General features: G+C 34.1%; 1 long non-coding RNA gene across 1 annotated transcript; it reads right to left on the minus strand.

Annotated features, from left to right (window-relative positions):
• Nucleotides 1–14,757: 14,757 nt before the first annotated feature.
• LOC129533578 (uncharacterized) lies at nt 14,758–16,300 on the minus strand. Its single transcript, XR_008679822.2, has 3 exons — nt 16,226–16,300; nt 15,309–15,399; nt 14,758–14,819 (listed from the first exon to the last, which is right to left on the minus strand). It is a non-coding gene; the product is annotated as an uncharacterized lncRNA (long non-coding RNA).
• Nucleotides 16,301–20,619: the final 4,319 nt, after the last annotated feature.

Here is a 20,619-nt window from a genome sequence, read left to right on the forward strand (position 1 = left end):
TCTAACATTTAAGTCTTTAATCCATCTTGAATTAATTTTTGTATAAGGTGTAAGGAAAGGATCCAGTTTCAGCTTTCTCCATATGGCTAGGCAGATTTCCCAATTTCATATATATTTTCAAAAACACTTTTACCACTTTTCTATGGGAAGTCAATGAATAGTCATAATTTCTATCTATCAACAATTAAAATGTAATAAAACAAAAAATACAACTAAAATTATTAAAATTTCAACAATATCATGTATGTGCTATTATATATTTTGCATAACACATATAAATGTTATACCACTCATTTTCTACATTTATGTGTTTTAGAACATGTGGTATACATGTTATACAACATATGTTATACAAAACATGCTGTATGTTATAAAAATTGTATTTTGTATACTATCATATTTATAATATCTGCTTTAAATATACAATATAAATTTGACCATGTACATTATGTAATGTGTGGTTTAAATGTTTCACAACATATGTATATTTTCTACACACTATAGAAAATATTCTGTATATGCTACACAACATATATCTGTGTACCATATATAATATTTGTTTTAAATTTTTGATAATTCTCTGGTTAAGCGTTTGTGTCATTAGAATTTAAATATTAGTGGACAGTAATAATATCTCATTTACTCTTATATTTCCTACTGAAAAGCAGTTAATGTGTTTGGTAAATAAATACAAAATATTCATTTAGTTCTCATTTTTTCTACAAAATCTATATAGAATGTTTACCTTTTGGATCTGCTAAATTTTATGTGTCTTATACTGTATTTAATTGCTACTGAATAAATTGCTTTGTAAATAGATTAATTTCATTTACTGTAAATCATGAAACTTCTTTATTGTTCCAAACTAATAGAACTTAAAAATAAACTATTTCTTTTTTTCTTTTTTTTTTTCTTTTTCTTTTTTTATTATACTTTAAGTTTTAGGGTACATGTGCACATTGTGCAGGTTAGTTACATATGTATATATATGCCATGCTGGTGCGCTGCACCCACTAACTCGTCATCTAGCATTAGGTATATCTCCCAACGCTATCCCTCCCCCCTCCCCCCACCCCACCACAGTCCCCAGAGTGATATTCCCCTTCCTGTGTCCATGTGATCTCATTGTTCAATTCCCACCTATAAGTGAGAATATGCGGTGTTTGGTTTTTTGTTCTTGCGATAGTTTACTGAGAATGATGATTTCCAATTTCATCCATGTCCCTACAAAGGACATGAAATAAACTATTTCTTTAGTCATCACTTTTAATTGCATTTGAGGTTAAAATACACTGACAGTTTGTTCTTCACAAATTTTTAAATTCCAGACTAATTTAATTTTTAGAATTACAACTGCACATTCAAAGTAATTTCAATTTTCACATGTTGAGATCTATGTTGAGTCCCTTAAATACAATCTATGCAGTAATCCAATCAAGTTTACAAATGCATCTCTGAGAATTCTTTAATCATCAAATAGTATTTAAAAAGCTTAATGAAAAAAACAGTGTTTAAAATTATCTAAAATCAGATTTTTAAAATAAATAATTAAAACAACCACTTTAGTGAAAAGCTAATTAAAATGATTATTTAAAATCAAAATAAAACACTCTTACTCAAATTTAATTATGATTCTGCCATTTTCCTCCCGCAATATATTGTGCTATAAAGGTTTTAATTGATTAGTCTTTATTTAATTTACTATATATTTGAGTATAAGAATAGATTATATTAAAATAATTACCATGCTAATTTTTATGAAAAAATGACAACATTTAGAATAACTATAAAGTTAAACCACAAGAGATGGTAGAATCTATCTTCAAAGAAGACTTTTGCTCCCAAATATTTATGTTAGTTAATTTTAGTTTTCTGAAATGGAAAATACTTTATTCCAAATTTAGTTACATTTTGCAATCTTTTCATTTGTTATAAGCAAAAACTATTATTACTATTTTGTATTTTTTAATGATTTATAATTATACTCAAGTATAATATTCCCATTTTACCATAATAAGCCTGTCGAAATTTTAAAAGCCATAGTTCAAGAATCAATAAAAATGCATACACAAATGAACAATCAAGTTAAAACGAATTAGAAAGTCAGGAAAGCAGACAGTGGGAGAAGCAAAGACAAAAATGATACATAGAAAACACAAGACAAAACAAAAAAAGAAAACACAAAACAATATTAGAAGTAACTCAAAAAATAGCAGTAATAAAAATAAGTGTTAATGGTTTAAACAAAATTAAATTAGAAAATAAAAATGAAAATATAAAAGGAGATATTCCATATTCACATCCATGTGAAACATGTAACTTAATCATGTGTTAATTAGCAAATCAGAAGTAATTTATAAAATATAGAGGAACACTAAACAATGGAAATAGCACTTATAAAAATTTGTAGGGAAAATTAAAATAATAATTATAGGAAGGTATTATGCCACAATGTAAAGAGAAAATCCAGAATCTGCACTTAGGGCTGGCACACATACTCCAAGGGAGGTGTCATTTCACACCATTATAAGGAAGTTAGGAGGTAGGAAACTATGTCTAACTGATCATGTAGCAATGAAAGCCTGTAATGATGAGGCTAGTGATTGGCTGGGGGTGAGGGAATATTTGGTGGGAAGTTCTACCTTGATGTCAGGAAGAACACAAGAAAATGAAAAAAAGTCATTCAAATTAATTGGCAAATTTCTATTTCAGCTATATATTAGGGAGCTAGCTCCTCCTCTTGAATAGTTCAGCCTGCAGAGCTAACACATTGCTCAGCTACCAGTGTAGGAACAAAACAAGACAGGCCACACAGAAACAAAATGGTATGTTTTGTAAACCACAGAAAATTATTTTTTAAAAAATATCTAAAATGACTGAAACTAAAATGTCTAAGGATTTCACTCAATAAACTATACCATAAATAAGGTCAACCTAAAGAAAGAGTAAGAAAGGATCAATAAAATCCAAACTGATTATTAAAAAGATATTAGAAGAATATGGTAGTTGAAGTGTCCTGTGGGAAAAGATCTTGTTACAAAACACCTAGAAGTTACAGATAAAATGTAAAAAGTGTCATTTAACTTTCATGGCTGAGCACACAAACACACAGTGTATAAATTCTGAAACTAAGTAGATAGATGTAAGTGAAATCTGATACCAATACCCAAAGAGAGAACTAAATCAGAGTACAAGGTCTTCACTAGAGCTAGTAAAATTGTAGCAGCAGTAATACAATTTTCTTCCCTAATCTACCATAACTGGTTGATTAATAAAGGAAAGTTATTCTAGTAAAAATGACATGATAGGGTTCCTTGGTTGTCTGTCTTTCTTAGTCCATCATTGACTTCTTTTCATATTTAAAGTTCTGGTTTAACAGCTTTGCAGGGTAGCAGGAGAAAGTCATGGGCCCACATAAGGTGAGGATATTGATGTGAAATCCTCATGTAGAAGTAGGACCCTCAAAGTGTTATTAAAAATGTGAACAGAATAGTCTGAGCTAGAAAAAAAACAGAGATAATAAACTTGTAGGCCTCACTCTGACCTCTTGATAGACGAAATGAAACAAAATGTGATTCATCTGAGAAACTAAAAAAAGACCTGTCCTAACTTCAGGTTTGGGATTCAAATTTACATTGCCCATGTCACCCTTTGGGCAGGCTTTACTGGCGAGCAACTGCACAGGCAAGGGACATTGCCTTTGAGAAGGACCCTGGGTTCAGAAGGGTCCTACACTTGGTTTAATCTTCTGTTGTTGCCATCTAAATATTCTTAAGAATTTTGTTTTTGAACTTGTGTTTTATAGGTAAAGTCCAGCGGGGCTATGAAGCACGCAAGTGAGCAGAGGAGCTATGCCTAATGTGTGTCTTCAATTCTTTGCTGCCATATTCACAGATTGCATTCTCAATGATCCTTGAACACAGAATTCTGGTGGTCCCAAAGTGTATGGAAGGTCACCAAGACTCAAAACAAGTACAAGATAAATGTGTCACATGTATAACTGGATAAGCAGGGGTGCTGACATCCCTAAGAGGCTAGGTTTTTCATTCACATCAGAACTTGCTATGAATACAGAAAGAAGTCAATGATGGTCTAAGAAAGAGAATTATAGAACCCAATAATGTCTTTTATAACTAGAATAACTTTCCTTTATTAACCAACCACTTACACTGAGAATGAAAACATGGATGGAAAAGAAAGAATAGAGCTTTCAATAGTTTCTTTTACATCAGTCTTTCCACACTCATCCATAAAGCAAACATAACGAGATTCAGTAGAATATGTGTATATCGCACAATAAAATAAAGACAACTGAGCTCCCCCCTCCCCCCACACCCCCCCCCCCCAGGATTTTCACTTTTCTGGTGAGATCAAAATGCATATGTATGTTATAAGTTACCAAACATGAACTGCATAACACTGGTGATTCTACATAGGAGTTTTAAATACTTACATCTGCATTTAAAATTGGCAATAAAAACATAAAGATAAACAGCTAAATTTATGTTAATAATTTAAAATTTTAATTTTTATCCACTTAGAATCACATGAACTAGCATTAAGACCCAAAGGACATATCTAGAGAGAGACTGAGGAAAAATATAAAAATATTCTGTATTAGTTCATTTAATGGTGCTGTTTTTCTGGTTTTTTTTTTTTTGCATGAGGCCCACATTTTTCGTACTAGGCCCCGTAAATAATGTAGTTAGTTATGGCAGTCTCTAAAACTCTCAAAGAATAAATTAACTTAGTGTTACCTTTGGTAACCCTAACACAGTTTACACTGTCCAGCTAGGGAACTTAAGGTAGAAAACCAGTCATCAGCTATTCATGGAAGAGCAAAAATAACTATATAGAATACTGAAAATACAAGTAGAATCATCAAGGGATGCCCAAATGTAAATATTGCCTTCATCAAGTAATAGGTAAAAATAATATCTAAACAACATAGAAGAGAAAACAAACTTTTTAAAAAAAATTTGAAAAACAATATCAAACTAATACATTTTTCTTATTTAATAGTTTAATTATAAAAGCCTTAAGGTATTTTAACAACATTTTACTGTGTAACTGATCTAATCGTCACTGAATTAGCAGCAAACATACCGATATTAAAGATCAGGAAACAAAAAGCCTAAAACCACTGTGAAAGCAAGTTACCAGCTCATGTTATATGAATTTGCTGCTTGAAGATTTTGTTAAGAAAAAGATAAAGGTCAATACAGCAAAGTACTTTTATTGAACATATCACAAGTTTTCAACACTATGCTGAAAGCTTAATATGTCATCTCATTTAAAGCTGCCTTAGTTACAGTAGTTTGTGTGTGTGTGTGTGTGTAATATTTATTGTTGCAAATTTAGGACATGCAGAAAAAAGATACGTATAAAAAATGTATACCACATGGAATTGCAAATTAACCACTGTGAAGCCTTCAGTGTAATATCTTGCAATACGTGTGCATAAAATGGGCTCATATCAGCTATATATATTTTACTTCCAAACTGGAATCATACATAGAGTTTCATATCATGAATTTGTCATTTAGGCATAATACCATGATTTTTATCACATGATTGATTATTACTTGAAAAGTGATTTTAAACATAGCACAATATGCCATCTAATACATGCATCATAATATGTTTGGCTATAGCTGTGAATATGCAGTTTAAAAACTGACAACTATATATACTTTTTAATTGCTTTACGTTCTGATTATTACTCAAAATAAATCACTAAAATTAGAATAATTTACCTTTTAAACTTATAAAAACTCTCCATGAATTATAACTTTTCAAAATATAATTCGACTTTCTAAAATTACTACTATTTATCTTTTTATTTATGGTACTTGACAAAAAGAGTTTTTAATTTTTGAATTTATTCTCTTGATGATTTCCTTTGTGTTTTTTTATTTTCCTTTTATTTAAACACTTTAAAAGTTCGAAGAGAGTAGTGGTTCTCCCAGTACAGTGTTTGAGCTCTGAGAATGGACAGACTGCCTCCTCAAGTGGGTCCCTGACCTCCAAGTAGCCTAACTGGGAGACACCTCCCATTAGGGGCCGAACGACACCTCATACAGCTGGGTGCCCCTCTGAGACAAAGCTTCCAGAGTAAAGATCAGGCAGCAACATTTGCCGTTCTGCAATATTTGCTGTTCTGCAGCCTCCACTGGTGATACCTACACAAACAGGGTCTGGAGTGGACCTCCAGCAAACTCCAACAGACCTGCAGCTGAGGGTCCTGACTGTTAGAAAGAAAACTAACAAACAAAAAGGACACCCACACCAAAACCCCATCTGTACGTCACCATCATCAAAGACCAAAAGTAGATAAAACCACAAAGATGGGGAGAAACCAGAGCAGAAAAGCTGAAAATTCTAAAAATCAGAGTGCCTCTTCTCCTCCAAAGGAACACAGCACCTCGCCAGCAATGGAACAAAGCTGGATGGAGAATGACTTTGAAAAGTTGAGAGAAGAAGACCTCAGATGATCAGTAACAACAAACTTCCCCGAGCTAAAGGAGGATGTTCAAACCCATTGCAAAGAAGCTAAAAACCTTGAAAAAAGATTAGACGAATGGCTAACTATAATAAACAGTGTACAGAAGTCCTTAAATGACCTGATGGAGCTGAAAACCATGGCATGACAACTACGTGATGCATGCCCAAGCTTCAGTAGCCAATTTGATCAAGTGGAAGAAAGGGTATCAGTGATTGAAGATCAAATGAATGAAATGAAGCAAGAAGAGAAGTTTTGAGAAAAAAGAGTAAAAAGAAACGAACAAAGCCTCCAACAAATATAGGACTATGTGAAAAGACCTAATCTACATCTGACTGGTGTACCTGAAAGTGATGGGGAGAATGGAACCAACTTGGAAAACACTCTTCAGGATATTATCCAGGAGAACTTCCTCAAGAAGAGCAACTCCAAGAAACATAATTGTCAGATTCACCAAAGTTGAAATGAACGGAAAAAATGTTAAGGGCAGCCAGAGAGAAAGGTCAGGTTACCCACAAAGGGAAGCCCATCAGACTAACAGCAGACCTCTTGGCAGAAACTCTACAAGCCAGAAGAGAGTGGGGGCCAATATTCAACATTCTTAAAGAAAAGAATTTTCAACCCAGAATTTCATATCCAGCCAAACTAAGCTTCATAAGTGAAGGAGAAATACAATCCTTTACAGAAAAACAAATGCTGAGAGATTTTGTCACCACCAGGCCTGCCTTACAAGAGCTCCTGAAGGAAGCACTAAACATGGAAAGGAACAACCGGCACCAGCCACTGCAAAAACATGCCAAATTGTAAATACCATCGATGCTAGGAAGAAACTGCATCGACTAACTAGCAAAATAACCAGCTAACATTATAATGACAAGACAAAATTCACACATATTAATCTTAAATGTAAATGGGCTAAATGCTCCAATTAAAAGACACAGACTGGCAAATTGGATAAAGAGTCAAGACCCATCAATGTGTTGTATTCAGGAGACCCATCTCACGTGCAGAGACACACATAGGCTCAAAATAAAGGGATGGAGAAAGATCTACCAAGCAAATGGAAAACAAACAAACAAAAAAAAGCAGGGGTTGCAGTCCTAGTCTCTGATAAAACAGACTTTAAACTAACAAAGATCAAAAGAGACAAAGAAGGCCATTACATAATGGTAAAGGGATCAATTCAACAAGAAGAGCTAACTATCCTAAACATATATGCACCCAATACAGGAGCACCCAGATTCATAAAGCAAGTCCTTAGAGACCTACAAAGAGACTTAGACTCCCACACAATAATATTGGGAGACTTTAACACCCCACTGTCCACATTAGACAGATCAATGAGACAGAAAGATAACAACGATTTCCAGGAATTGAACTCAGCTCTGCACCAAGCAGACCTAATAGACATCTACAGAACTCTCCACCCCAAATCAACAGAATATACATTTTTCTCAGCACCACATCACACTTATTCCAAAATTGACGACATAGTTGGGAGTAAAGCACTCCTCAGCAAATGTAAAAGAACAGAAATTGTAACAAACTGTCTCTCAGACCACAGTGCAATCAAACTAGAACTCAGAATTAAGAAACTCACTCAAAACTGCTCAACTACATTGAAACTGAACAACCTGCTCCTGAATGACTACGGGGTACATAACAAAATGAAGGCAGAAATAAAGACGTTCTCTGAAACCAATGAGAGCAAAGACAACAACATACCAGAATCTCTGGGACACATTCAAAGCAGTGTGTAGAGGGAAATTTATAGCACTAAATGCCCATAAGAGAAAGCAGGAAAGATCTAAAACTGACACCCTAACAACACAATTAAAAGAACTAGAGAAGCAAGAGCAAACACATTCTAAAGCTAGAAGGCAAGAAATAACTAAGATCAGAGCAGAACTGAAGGAGATAGAGACACAAAAAAATCCTTCAAAAAATCAATGAATCCAAGAGCTGGTTTTTTGAAAAGATCAAAAAAATTGATAGACTGCTAGCAAGACTAATAGAGAAGAAAAGAGAGAAGAATCAAATAGATGCAATAAAAAATGATAAAGGGGATATCACCACCAAACCTACAGAAATACAAACTACCATCAGAGGATATTATAAACACCACTACACAAATAAACTAGAAAATATAGAAGAAATGCATACATTCCTGGACACATACACCTTCCCAAGACTAAACCAGGAAGAAGTTGAATCTCTGAATAGACCAATAATAGATTCTGAAATTGAGGCAATAATTAATGGCCTACCAACCAAAAAAAAGTCCAGGACCAGACGGATTCTCAGCCGAATTCTACCAGAGATATAAAGAGGAGCTGGTACCATTCCTTCGGAAACTATTCCAATCAATAGAAAAAGAGGGAATCCTCCCTAATTCATTTTATGAGGCCAACATCATCCTGATACCAAAGCCTGGAAGAGACACACACACAAAAAGAGAATTTTACACCAATATCCCTGATGAACATCGATGCAAAAATCCTCAAAAAAATACTGGCAAACCGAATCCAGCAGCACATCAAAAAGCTTATCCACCATGATAAAATTGTCTTCATCCCTGGGATGCAAGGCTGGTTCAACACACAATCAACAATCAACAACAATACAACAAATCAATAAATGTAATCCATCATATAAACAGAACTAAACACAAAAACCACGATTATCCCAACAGATGCAGAAAAGGCCTTTGACAAAATTCCACAGCGCTTCATGCTGAAAACTGTCAATAAACTAGGTATTGATGGGGTGTATCTCAAAATAATAAGAGCTATTTTTGAGAGACCCACAGGCAATATCATACTGAATGGGCAAAAACTGGAAGCTTTCCCTTTGAAAACTGGCACAAGACAGGGATGCCCTCTCTCACCACTCCTATTCAACATAGTGTTGGAAGTTCTGGCCAGGGCAATCAGGCAAGAGAAAGAAATAAAGAGCATTCAATTAGGAAAAGAGGAAGTCAAATTGTCCCTGTTTGCAGATGACATGATTGTATATTTAGAAAACCCCATCATCTCAGCCCAAATTCTCCTTAAGCTGATAAGCAACATCAGCAAAGTCTCAGGATACAAAATCAATGTGCAAAAATCACAAGCATTCCTACACACCAATAACAGACAAACAGAGAGCCAAATCATGAGGGAACTCCCATTCACAATTGCTTCACAGAGAATAAAATACCTAGGAATCCAACTTACAAAGGATGTGAAGGATCTCTTCAAGGAGAACTACAAACCACTGCTCAATGAAATAAAAGAGGACACAAACAAATGGAAGAACATTCCATGCTCATGGACACGAATCATCAATATTGTGAAAATGGACATAGTGCCCAAGGTAATTTATAGATTCAATGCCATCCCCATCAAGCTACCAATGACTTTCTTCACATAACTGGAAAAAACTAACTTAAAGTTCATATGGAATCAAAAAAGAGCCCGCGTTGCCAAGTCAATCCTAAGCCAAAAGAACAAAGCTGGAGGCATCACACTATGTGACTTCAAACTATACTACAAGACTACAGTAACTAAAATAGCATGGTACTGGTACCAAAACAGAGATAGGCCAATGGAACAGAATAGAGCCGTCGGAAATAATGCCACACATCTACAACCATCTGATCTTTGACAAACCTGAGAAAAACAAGAAATGGGGAAACGATTCCCTATTTAACAAACGGTGCTGGGAAAACGGGCTAGCCATATGTAGAAAGCTGAAACTGGATCCCTTCCTTACACCTTATACAAAAATTAATTCAAGACAGATTAAAGATTTATATGTTAGACCTAAAACCATAAAAACCCTAGAAGAAAACCTAGGTAATACCATTCAGGACATAGGCAGGGGCAAGGACTTCATGACTAAAATACCAAAAGCAATGGCAACAAAAGCCAAAATAGACAAATGGGATCTAATTAAACCAAAGAGCTTCTGCACAGCAAAAGAAACTACCATCAGAGTGAACAGGTAACCTACAGAATGGGAGAAAATTTTTGCAATCTACCCATCTAAAAAAGGACTAATATCCAGAATCTACAAAGAACTCAAATAAATTTACAAGAAAAAATCAAACAACCCCAGCAAAAAATGGGCAAAGGATATGAACAGACACTTCTCAAAAGAAGACATTTATGCAGCCAACAGACACATGAAAAAATGCTCATCATCACTGGCCATCAGAGAAATGCAAATCAAAACCACAATGAGATACCATCTCACACCAGTTAGAATGGCAATCATTAACAAGTCAGGAAACAAGAGGTGCTGGAGAGGATGTGGAGAAATAGGAACGCTTTTACACTGTTGGTGGTTCTGTAAACTGGTTCAACCATTGTGGAAGAGTGTGGCGATTCCTCAAAGATCTAGAACTAGAAATATCATTTGACCCAGCCATCCCTTTACTGGGCATATACCCAAAGGATTATAAATCATGCTATAAAGACACATGCACATGTATGTCTATTGCGGCACTATTCACAATAGCAAAGACTTGGAACCAACCCAAATGTCCTATCAAGGATAGACTGGATTAAGAAAATGTGGCACACATACACCATGGAATATTATGCAGCCATAAAAAAGGATGAGTTCATGTCCTTTGTAGAGACATAGATGAAGCTGGAAACCATCATTCTGAGCAAACTATCCCAAGGACAGAAAATCAAATGCCACGTGTTCTCACTCATAGGTGGGAATTGAACAATGAGAACACTTGGACACAGGAAGCGGAACATCACACACTGGGGCTTGTCGTGGGTTGGGGGAGGGGGAGGGATAGCATTAGGAGATATACCTAATGTATATGACCAGTTAACGGGTGCAGCACACCAACATGGCACATTTATACATATGTAACAAACCTGCAGGTTGTGCACATGTACCCTAGAACTTAAAGTATAATAATAATAATAATAACAATAATAATAAGCTGTTACTATTTATGAGACTATTTAAATATTTACAGATTTTTATCATGTAATATATGATTCAGTGCTGTGGGTTTTTTGGGGGTAGGAGTAGAAAAATCAATAAATATTTCATTGATGTATTACTTAGCAATTGTTGGATTATTATATGTTAAGGTGCTCCCATGTTTAGAGTTCTTTTAAAGCTATCTGTTACATTTCAGGGATTATGATGGCATGGTAGAGCCAAAATATGCATAACTTGTGTTTTGTTTGAAAACACAGCCACATATTTGGATTATTAAGAAACTAACATATATAAATCAAGTAAATTTATTAAAAGAAAATAAAATTTATCTCATCTGTTGAATCAAACATAATTCTAGAAATAGAAATGCAATCAATACCAAAACATGGTTTTGTGGAATTACCTCATTTTAAAGATAAAATTCTTTATCATCCCACAATCATACAGAAATAAAATTAAGAACAAAGAGAAAACACTAGCTTACAAAACTTCTCCTCAGTAATATTCCATAATATAAAAAACTGAGCAAATTTTACAAATTAGGAGAATGTAAAAAAAGAGAGAAAATTTAATATATTTGTTACAGCTAATCACATAACTAGTTAATTATTAAAATCAAACACAAATAAGTGAAAGCATTGACATAAATGTAAAAGGCTTCAGTAAAGAGATATAAATAAACAAAGTAAGTAACTAACAGCAAATGCACATTAAAATAACTGAAACCACCTGCATTTATTGAGTGTGTAAGTGTCAGGAAATTTTTAGCATACGTGTGTGTGTGTGTGTGTGTGTGTATACTGGTTTGTGTGTATTACATCATTTAATTTTTACAAAATTCTTAACATGTAGATGTTATCACCTTTTGAATATGATGAGAATGAGGCAAATATAATTAGGTAACTTACCCAATACACCATAGCTTGAAGGTGATGGCTCTAGGAATCAGATCCCAGGCAGCCTAGCTTCAAGAACTGGTGCTCATATCCAGCACAAACTGGTGCTATTAATGGGTACAAACTCCCTCTAAGGGAAGACTTAAAATTACAGTAATTGCTATTTCAAACAACTCTATTATGAAAACATTGATTTTCCTAGTCAGCCATATATGGCTATATTAATAGTTTGTTATTTATTAACTATGTAAACTTAAACATTTACCTGATTCTGCAAACTTTTGTTAACTACGCTTTAAAATAGAGAAATAAGAGTACCTCACTCAAAAGATTTTATATGGAATAAGATAACTTATATGTAATGCTAAACAGTGTGCAGAGCACTTAATAATGCATGTGATGTTTGGGGAAGAAAATACCACATCATGCAGTATGAGTGTGAGGTACAGTTTTTATTAAGGAAACTAACATGTCAAAAGTCAGCAAAAGAAAGGATCTGATACCCCATTCTTTCATCAACCTATTGAGAGGAATAAAATGTTCTGGGCAGTGCTGGACACAGCATGATGTTGTGTTCCAGGAGGGCCACCCCGCACTTTCTATTCCATCTTGTATCATGGAGGAATAAAACAGCATGATATGTAGAGAGTAAACAGTCAAGGAACTGGTGACAAGCATTAAGTTTAGGTTTCATCAATGCAGATAGTTTAATGAAAATACAAAATGTAAATAACTAAAATGATTTAACCTGTTACTACAATTTTCTAAGGAAAAAGTAAAATCTTTCAGCATTTTCTCTTTTGGTATGCAAAAACACAGATTTGTGCTGTGGGTTTTGTGGGGGTAGGAGTAGAAAAATCAGTAAATAATTCATTTATGTATTGCTTAGCAATTACTGGATTATTAACCTCATCTCAGAGTAGAATCAAGTCTTTTTTTACTGCCCATTAAAGTTCAAAAATATATAAAATGTGTTACTTTGTGACAGTTCCTATAGATTCTGATTTTGTACTGCTAAGGAGGAGTGATAAAATGGATTATACACATTTATTAGCAAGCTAAAATGGCGCTTAAAAAGAGATGACATAACATGTAAAATGCATTTATGAGAGAAAATAAAATATGCAATCAACAATAATAAAGTGGGCATATGAGGCTGTGGTAGAGGTATTAATAAAAGCAAACTTCAAAAATTAATTTGGCTGTGATTGACCCAATACAAAGTTTTAAACCTAATTTGCATAATGCAAAGTGTGTAATTTATGTGAAACATGACTCAAACACAAATATGGTTTAGATTAGTTTGTAATAAATCAATTACAAAATAAATTGAATTGTGTACTTTAAAATATCTTTCGAGAAAAGGCAAAATCTTTCCAGTATCCAGGTTCAACAGCCAAAATTATTAAAAGGCTGTTATTAATCAGGTGAGGATTCAAAACTAGAACAAATATACTGCATCAAATGTTCAGATAATGTCTGGAAATTCCTCCCCTTATAATTATGCCAAAGCTAAAAGAGCGATTACAAATACTTGTTTTGAAATGTACAACATACAGCTGTTATAGAATTAATGTGCTTCTATTTCATAGACTCTTTCAGTATAAAGGCTTAGTAACTGAGATACTTATTTTCAAATTATTTGTATTATTAAAAGGATTTTTTAAATCTAAAGATGAAGAAATTAGCTGAATAATTAGCCAGTGCATTCAAACAACCGAAGCAGACAATTTGAATAATTTTACATAGTTTCTAAGAAAATATTAAGTAAACTCATGCCTTTCTTACAAACTGGTTTGAATTCTTCCCACAAAAATAATTACGAGTTTTAAAGTTGTCCTGTTGCAAGAGGATTAGATGACACATTTGTCTATTAGTCTCAAATATATAGAAATGCAAAAAAAGGCCTTTTATTTTTCTCAAATAGCGGCATCAGTAATTATCTTAATCGGAATGTCTGAAAACAAATATCTAAGCCTCAAAAACAAGGGTAGATACTATTTCAACAAAGAAAATGAAAAAAAAATTAGACAACACAAAATGAACAATTCTCTCTTAATGAAATTATATTATGATTCCCAAGTTTTTCATTAAAAACAAAGCAAAATGGAATATAAAAGGTTTTCAGGTGATGGAAACATTAAAGAAGTAAAGTGATACTTTAATGTTAGATATAGAAGAAATTGTATGATGAATAATACAATTCCATCAAGAAATGATGGGAAGAGTGTAAAAACAAAGCAAAAGGAAAAAATACGCACTCCATTTGTAAGCAGAAGGGATTTCCACTAAGCTAGCAGAGATTTAGCTCCAAGATTCCTCATTTGCACAGGCTTCTTCCCAGGTCTCATAGCTTCTTTTGTTATTTGTCACTTGGCAGTCTGGAGCATGCCAGATTGGAAAACTTTAGGTCCGATGAGTAAACTTAGATATATCCGTCCTGGGTGTTAGTGTGCATGTTTGTTTATATGCTGAGAGAAAGAGAGGAAGATAGAGAGACAAACAGATGGTTAGAGATGGGAAGGGAGGCAGAGACAGAAGCCAGGGCAGAGGACTCATTATCCCAATTGTAGATATTGCAGCCTTGTTGCTAGTTTTTGTTTCTGTTGTTGTTGTTGTTGTTGTGTATTTTTCTTTCTTAATTTTTAAAACTAAAACTACCACATGATCCAGTCTTGCTGTTTGTCTTTCTCCTTTTCAAGCTAGATTGTTCTTAGCCATTTTATTTCCATTCTAGCACTTACTGTAGCAAATTAGGCAAGTAAAATATTGGGATAGGAAATAATTTTTTAAATTTATAAATCTGCAAAAATTGATCAGTTTACGTTTTTTGAATATCTGAAAGGATGAGTGAAAGAAATAGTGTACAGCTAACTATTCATTTATACAGGTTATATATGAGCTACTTGTGCATTTGCCAAAGACTGCTTAAGTTGACGTTAATGAGATTTAAGAGTTACCTCTGTGCTCTTGTGTTAATTAGCTTGATGGTTTCTCCTATTACCTGGCCATTTTGACCAGTCTCTTAGGGCACAGGCTCACTCTCCGTTCCTAAAACAGAAGAACTTGCATGTCACATCACTGCTTAGAAATGGCTTTCTTAAATAACAAGTCACCAAAACTTGGCTAATGATATATAGAAAAGCGTGGTATTGACACATACAGATATATCTCTCTTCTCTGTTTAGAAGCATGTTTTGCTGGCTTTTGAAAATAATGTATAACAATGCTATTCCATAATAATTAAGTTTACACATATGCAGCTATACCAAATACAACTAGGCTACACATAAAATGAACTATTCAATAAATTTGAAATAAAGAAAATAATGTTATGCTTGATTACATTGTTTTGAGATGTAAGTTTTTGAAGTGGCATCTCTTTTTTCATTACAAATGAATCGTCTGGACTAAAGTTACTGATGTCTATGAATCCAGAAGTCACAAGCAAAACAGTTAAGTCTGTTTTCCTTCTAGTTTTTAATAAGTGTGTGTGGCATTTTGTCTTTATTTGCCAACATCTAAACTTAGGCAGGGTTTAATTCAAGAAAAAGGATAAATATTAATGCAGTCTACTGAAGGAAATGTATTCTTTCACTTAATTACTCCAGGTGAAAATGACTATCTACAAATATTGATATATTTATTCTTCTTTCACTCTAAATAGTGAATGATCTTTTGGTAGCTCACAAAAGCATTAAAAAACCGGACCACCTGCAGCATTTCATCCCATAATTCTGTCTTGTGCCAGAAGACATATATTCCATGTCACGTTGCAATATTTAGCACTTTCCAAACACATCTTACACATTCTCTAATCTAGGCATTTCTGTGAGCTTTTATCTCAGCTTAAAATGCCTTTTTATACAGCACTGACCTATTGAAGATCTGCCTTTCTTCTTTGGTCAGCTAATATATTACATAATTTGAAGATTATTTCCACAAGCCCTGTGGTTGGCAGAATTCTGCGGAAAAAAAAAAAGTACCCAGTTCAACACCCAAATCCCAGAAATCTATATGATGAGATAGCACTCTCTGATAACATTATATTTTATGGCACAGTTGACTTTAAGAAAGGGAGTTTATTCTAGTGAGACTGATCTAATCCCATTAGCTCCTTAAAAAGCTGTACATTTTCTCCAGTTAATGCAGTAAAGAGGAAATCAGAAGTATTTAAAGCAAAAGAAAGATTACATCTAGTTTCTAAGTTTCAGATGGAGCAAGCCACATGCCACTGAATGTGGCCACACATTGGGAATGCCAGGTAGGAGCTCAGAGAGGCCCCAGCTAAAAGCCAGCAGGGAACTGAGGACCCCACTTCTACAACTGCAAAGAAAACACTATATCAACAATCTGAATGAGCATGGAAGTAAATTCATCCCAAGGGCTTCAAATAAGAGCCCCTTTAAGCCAGCATTTTGATTTTGACCTTTGGTGACCCTAAGCAGAGAATCCTACCAAATTTCACCCAGACTTTAGTCTTACAGAATCATGACATAATAAATGGATATTATTTCAAGCTGCTAAATTTATGACAAGTCATTATGTAGCAGTAGAAAAACAATACTGCTGCTTCCAAAAACAATTAAGCTCTTCAAACCTTCCTTTCAATGGAATTTGAGTGTGCTTCACTCAATGTATCCCTCATTTTATTTACTCTTTCATGCATTTCTTTCTCACTTGTAAGTCTTAAAGTATAGGAGATACACCTTTATTTATATTCCATGTAGGAGACATTACCTAAAAGTACATATTTTAACAAATCTCCTCTCCCCTCCCCTCCCCTCTCCTCTCTCCTCCCTCCCTCTCTCCCTTCCTTCCTTCCTTGGCTGTTTAACTTTGTTGCCCAAGCTGGAGTGCAGTGGCGTGATCTTGGCTCACTGCAGTCTCCGTCTCCCAGGTTCAAGCAATTCTCCTGCCTCAGCCTCCCAGGTAGCTAGGATTACAGAAACATGCCACATGCCACCATGCTTCAGCTGTGTTTTTTTGTTTGTTTGTTTGTTTGTTTTTTGTTTTTATCAGTAGAGACAGGGCTTCACCATGTTGGCAAGGCTGGTCTTGAACTCCTGACCTCAAGTGATACACCTGCCTCAGCCTCCAAAGTGCTGGGATTACAGGTGTGAGCCACCATGCCTTGCCCTGAATTTATTTTTATTAACTTCTTCCATATTCATCATTGCCTCTAAAAGAAAAACCTTCAGGATAGTCCCAAATGGCCAAATGGGTAGAGTTCAAATATGGCCAAATAGACTTCTTCCATCTAATAAACCCAATTTTGTATAGGATCCACATGTGTGATTGAACCAAACATAGATTTAAAAAACTCAAAAGTAACAATACAACAATAAAAAATACAACCAATTAAAAAACAATATAGTATATAGCAATTATTTATACAGCACTGACATTTTATTAGGTATGATAAGTAATCTAGAGATAATTTAAAGTATATGGGGGTTGTATGTTACATGAAAATATTATGCCATTTTATATAAAGGACGTGAGCAGCCACAGATTTTGTTATCTGCCTCTGGTCATCCTAAAACCAATCCCCTGCTGACAATAAAGGAAACATGTGAATCATAAATACCTATTTCATAAATGTTACTTCACAATGCATACACACACACACACACACACACACACGCACACGTATATATACACACACACACATATCATATATATATATATATATATATATATACCCTTAACGTACAGGAGTATCTCATATACGTATGTACTCTTAACGTACAGGAGTACCTCAGAAATATTGAGAGTTCAGTTCCAGATCACCAAAATAAAGCAAATATGGAGGCGGGTCACACAAAGTTTTAGGTTTCTCAGTGCATATAATGTTATGTTTATATCATATTGCAGTCTGTTAAATATGCAATAGCATCATATCTAAAAAATATACTAACTTAATTGAAAAATACTTTATTGCTAAAAAACAATAAAATAAGACAACAATGAAGTTTGTGGCATTGATTGACTCTTCCATTAGGGAAAGATTTCTCTATTTGATAGCATTTTGCCCACAGTGAACTTCTTTCAAAATTAAAGTCAATCCCCTCAAACCCTGCTGCTGCTTTATGAACTGAGTTGATGTAATATTCTCAATCCTTTGTTGTCATTTCAAGAATGTTCACAGCATCTTCACCAGCAGTAGATTCCATCTCAAGAAGCCACTTTCTTTGCACATCCATGAGAAGCAACTCTTCATCCATTCAAGTTTTATCATAAGACTGCAGAAATTCAGTCACATTTTCAGGCTCCACTTCTAATTCTAGTTCTCTTGCTATTTCCACCACATCTGCAGTTACTTTCTCCAGTGAAGTCTTGAACTCTTCAAAATCCTCTGTGAGGGTTGAAATCAACTAACCCTAACTCTCATAAACTTCTGTTAATGTTGGTATTTTGACCTCAATTCATATATCACGAATACTCTTAGTGGCATCTAGAATGCCGAATTCTTTCCAGAAGGTTTTCCATTTATTTGGTCAGATCCATTAGAAGAATTATTATCTATGGCAGCAATAGCCTTCCAAATGTATTTCTTCAATAATAAAAATGGAGCCCATAAAGATGGAAAGTCAAAATTACTCCTTGATCCCAAGGTTGCAGAATAGATATTGTATTAGCAGCCACGAAAACATTAATCTTTTTGAACATCTCCATCAGATTTCTGAGAAGACTGACAGTAATTGCTCAAAATGAAAATCCTTTTACCTGTTACACAATGTAATGGATATAATGCACTTATGGTTATCAACTTTAAAGACCACATTGCTCATTCCTCTTCTAGCTTCATAAAAGTACCTATGTTATTAACAACAGTCAGAACTTTAATGATTCTCTACATATTTCTGAATTATTGTCCAAGATTAAAACAATATTAAACGATTTCAAAATATTTATAAAGAACATAAACTTACAGGATGAAATATCAGAAAATAAAGCTTTTGAATTGCCAATATATATAATAATAAATATAGTCTGAGAACAAAGGAGTCTATAGGCTCCATTTTAATTTCCCCAAATTTAGATATTTCTACAGGACCAATTGCCTTTTACAGTCTTCCACATTCTACACTTTCTCTCTCTTGTTTTCTTTCTTCCAAAGTCCTACAAATGTTTTCTTCCAAAATGTACTCCTTACTGTATTCATCTATTTGCAAAATGAAGAATTAGAACAATTCTCCAGTAACTGTTTACAAAGAAGAGTGGTATAGCTTCACAGGTAAGAACACAGGCTCTAACTTTGGACTACTTAGGTATCAATACCCATTCCGCTTGGTCCTACCTATGTAGATTTGGTCAAGTCACCAAATGCCTTTATGTATCAGGTTTGGCAAATTTTAAATGAGAACAGTAATATCTATTATGAGGTTAAATAAAGATTAAATAAGGATTAATATCTCTAAAACTTTGAGTGTATTACCTGACATATAGTAAGAATTGTGTAAGTGAGCTCTTATGATCTGTATTATAGGATGCTATAAAATGTCCTTGGAGAGTATCTGATACAACCTCTTTGTCTTACAGTAGAAAAAATTCACATCACGGGCCGCATGGCTGACTGAAATATGTAGTTTCGGATCTCACACTCTTTGCTTTGATTCAGGGATCAGCCATTTTCTTAAGGTAAATTATTTAACTTGCCTACATTTCAATTTCTTCATTTTTAAAATAATATTTGGAGTGTTGTTAAAGTTGGATGATATAACCTATCAGTATCACTGTAATATAGAAGATTTTCAGCAAATTTAACCCCTCCCCCACATTTTTTCTTCTACCCATTCTTCACATATATTAGGATTTCCAGAGAATCCAATTTCTTTTTAAATTCTCATTGATACTCTTTCTGGGAAACACAATGAATTCTAATATAATTTATCCTACTAAGCAGATGACACCCACACTTGACTACTTGTTTCACCTCCAGAATACCTACCTGGCAAATATTCACCCATGGTCATTTTCAGACTGACAGAAACCAAAACAATTTATTGTCTTGCTGCAAGACACATTACTGCCTAGACCCTTGTAGTTTTTCATTTCAAATACTGCCTTAAAGTAATTATTGGATCTTTCTTTTCATTTCAATTTACACATTGTAATAATTCTTTAGGATTTTGCTTCAAAAGTAAGTTAAATATCAGACTCATTACTTCACCTGAGTATTAGTTCTGACTAGGTTTTTTGCAAATGGTCTCCATCTGACCTGTCTGTCTCATATATCTTATCTATGAAATGAAAATAAAATTAGAA

The sequence above is a fragment of the Gorilla gorilla genome, chromosome 4 (assembly GCF_029281585.2).
Source record: "Gorilla gorilla gorilla isolate KB3781 chromosome 4, NHGRI_mGorGor1-v2.1_pri, whole genome shotgun sequence".
Classification (NCBI taxonomy): domain Eukaryota; kingdom Metazoa; phylum Chordata; class Mammalia; order Primates; family Hominidae; genus Gorilla; species Gorilla gorilla.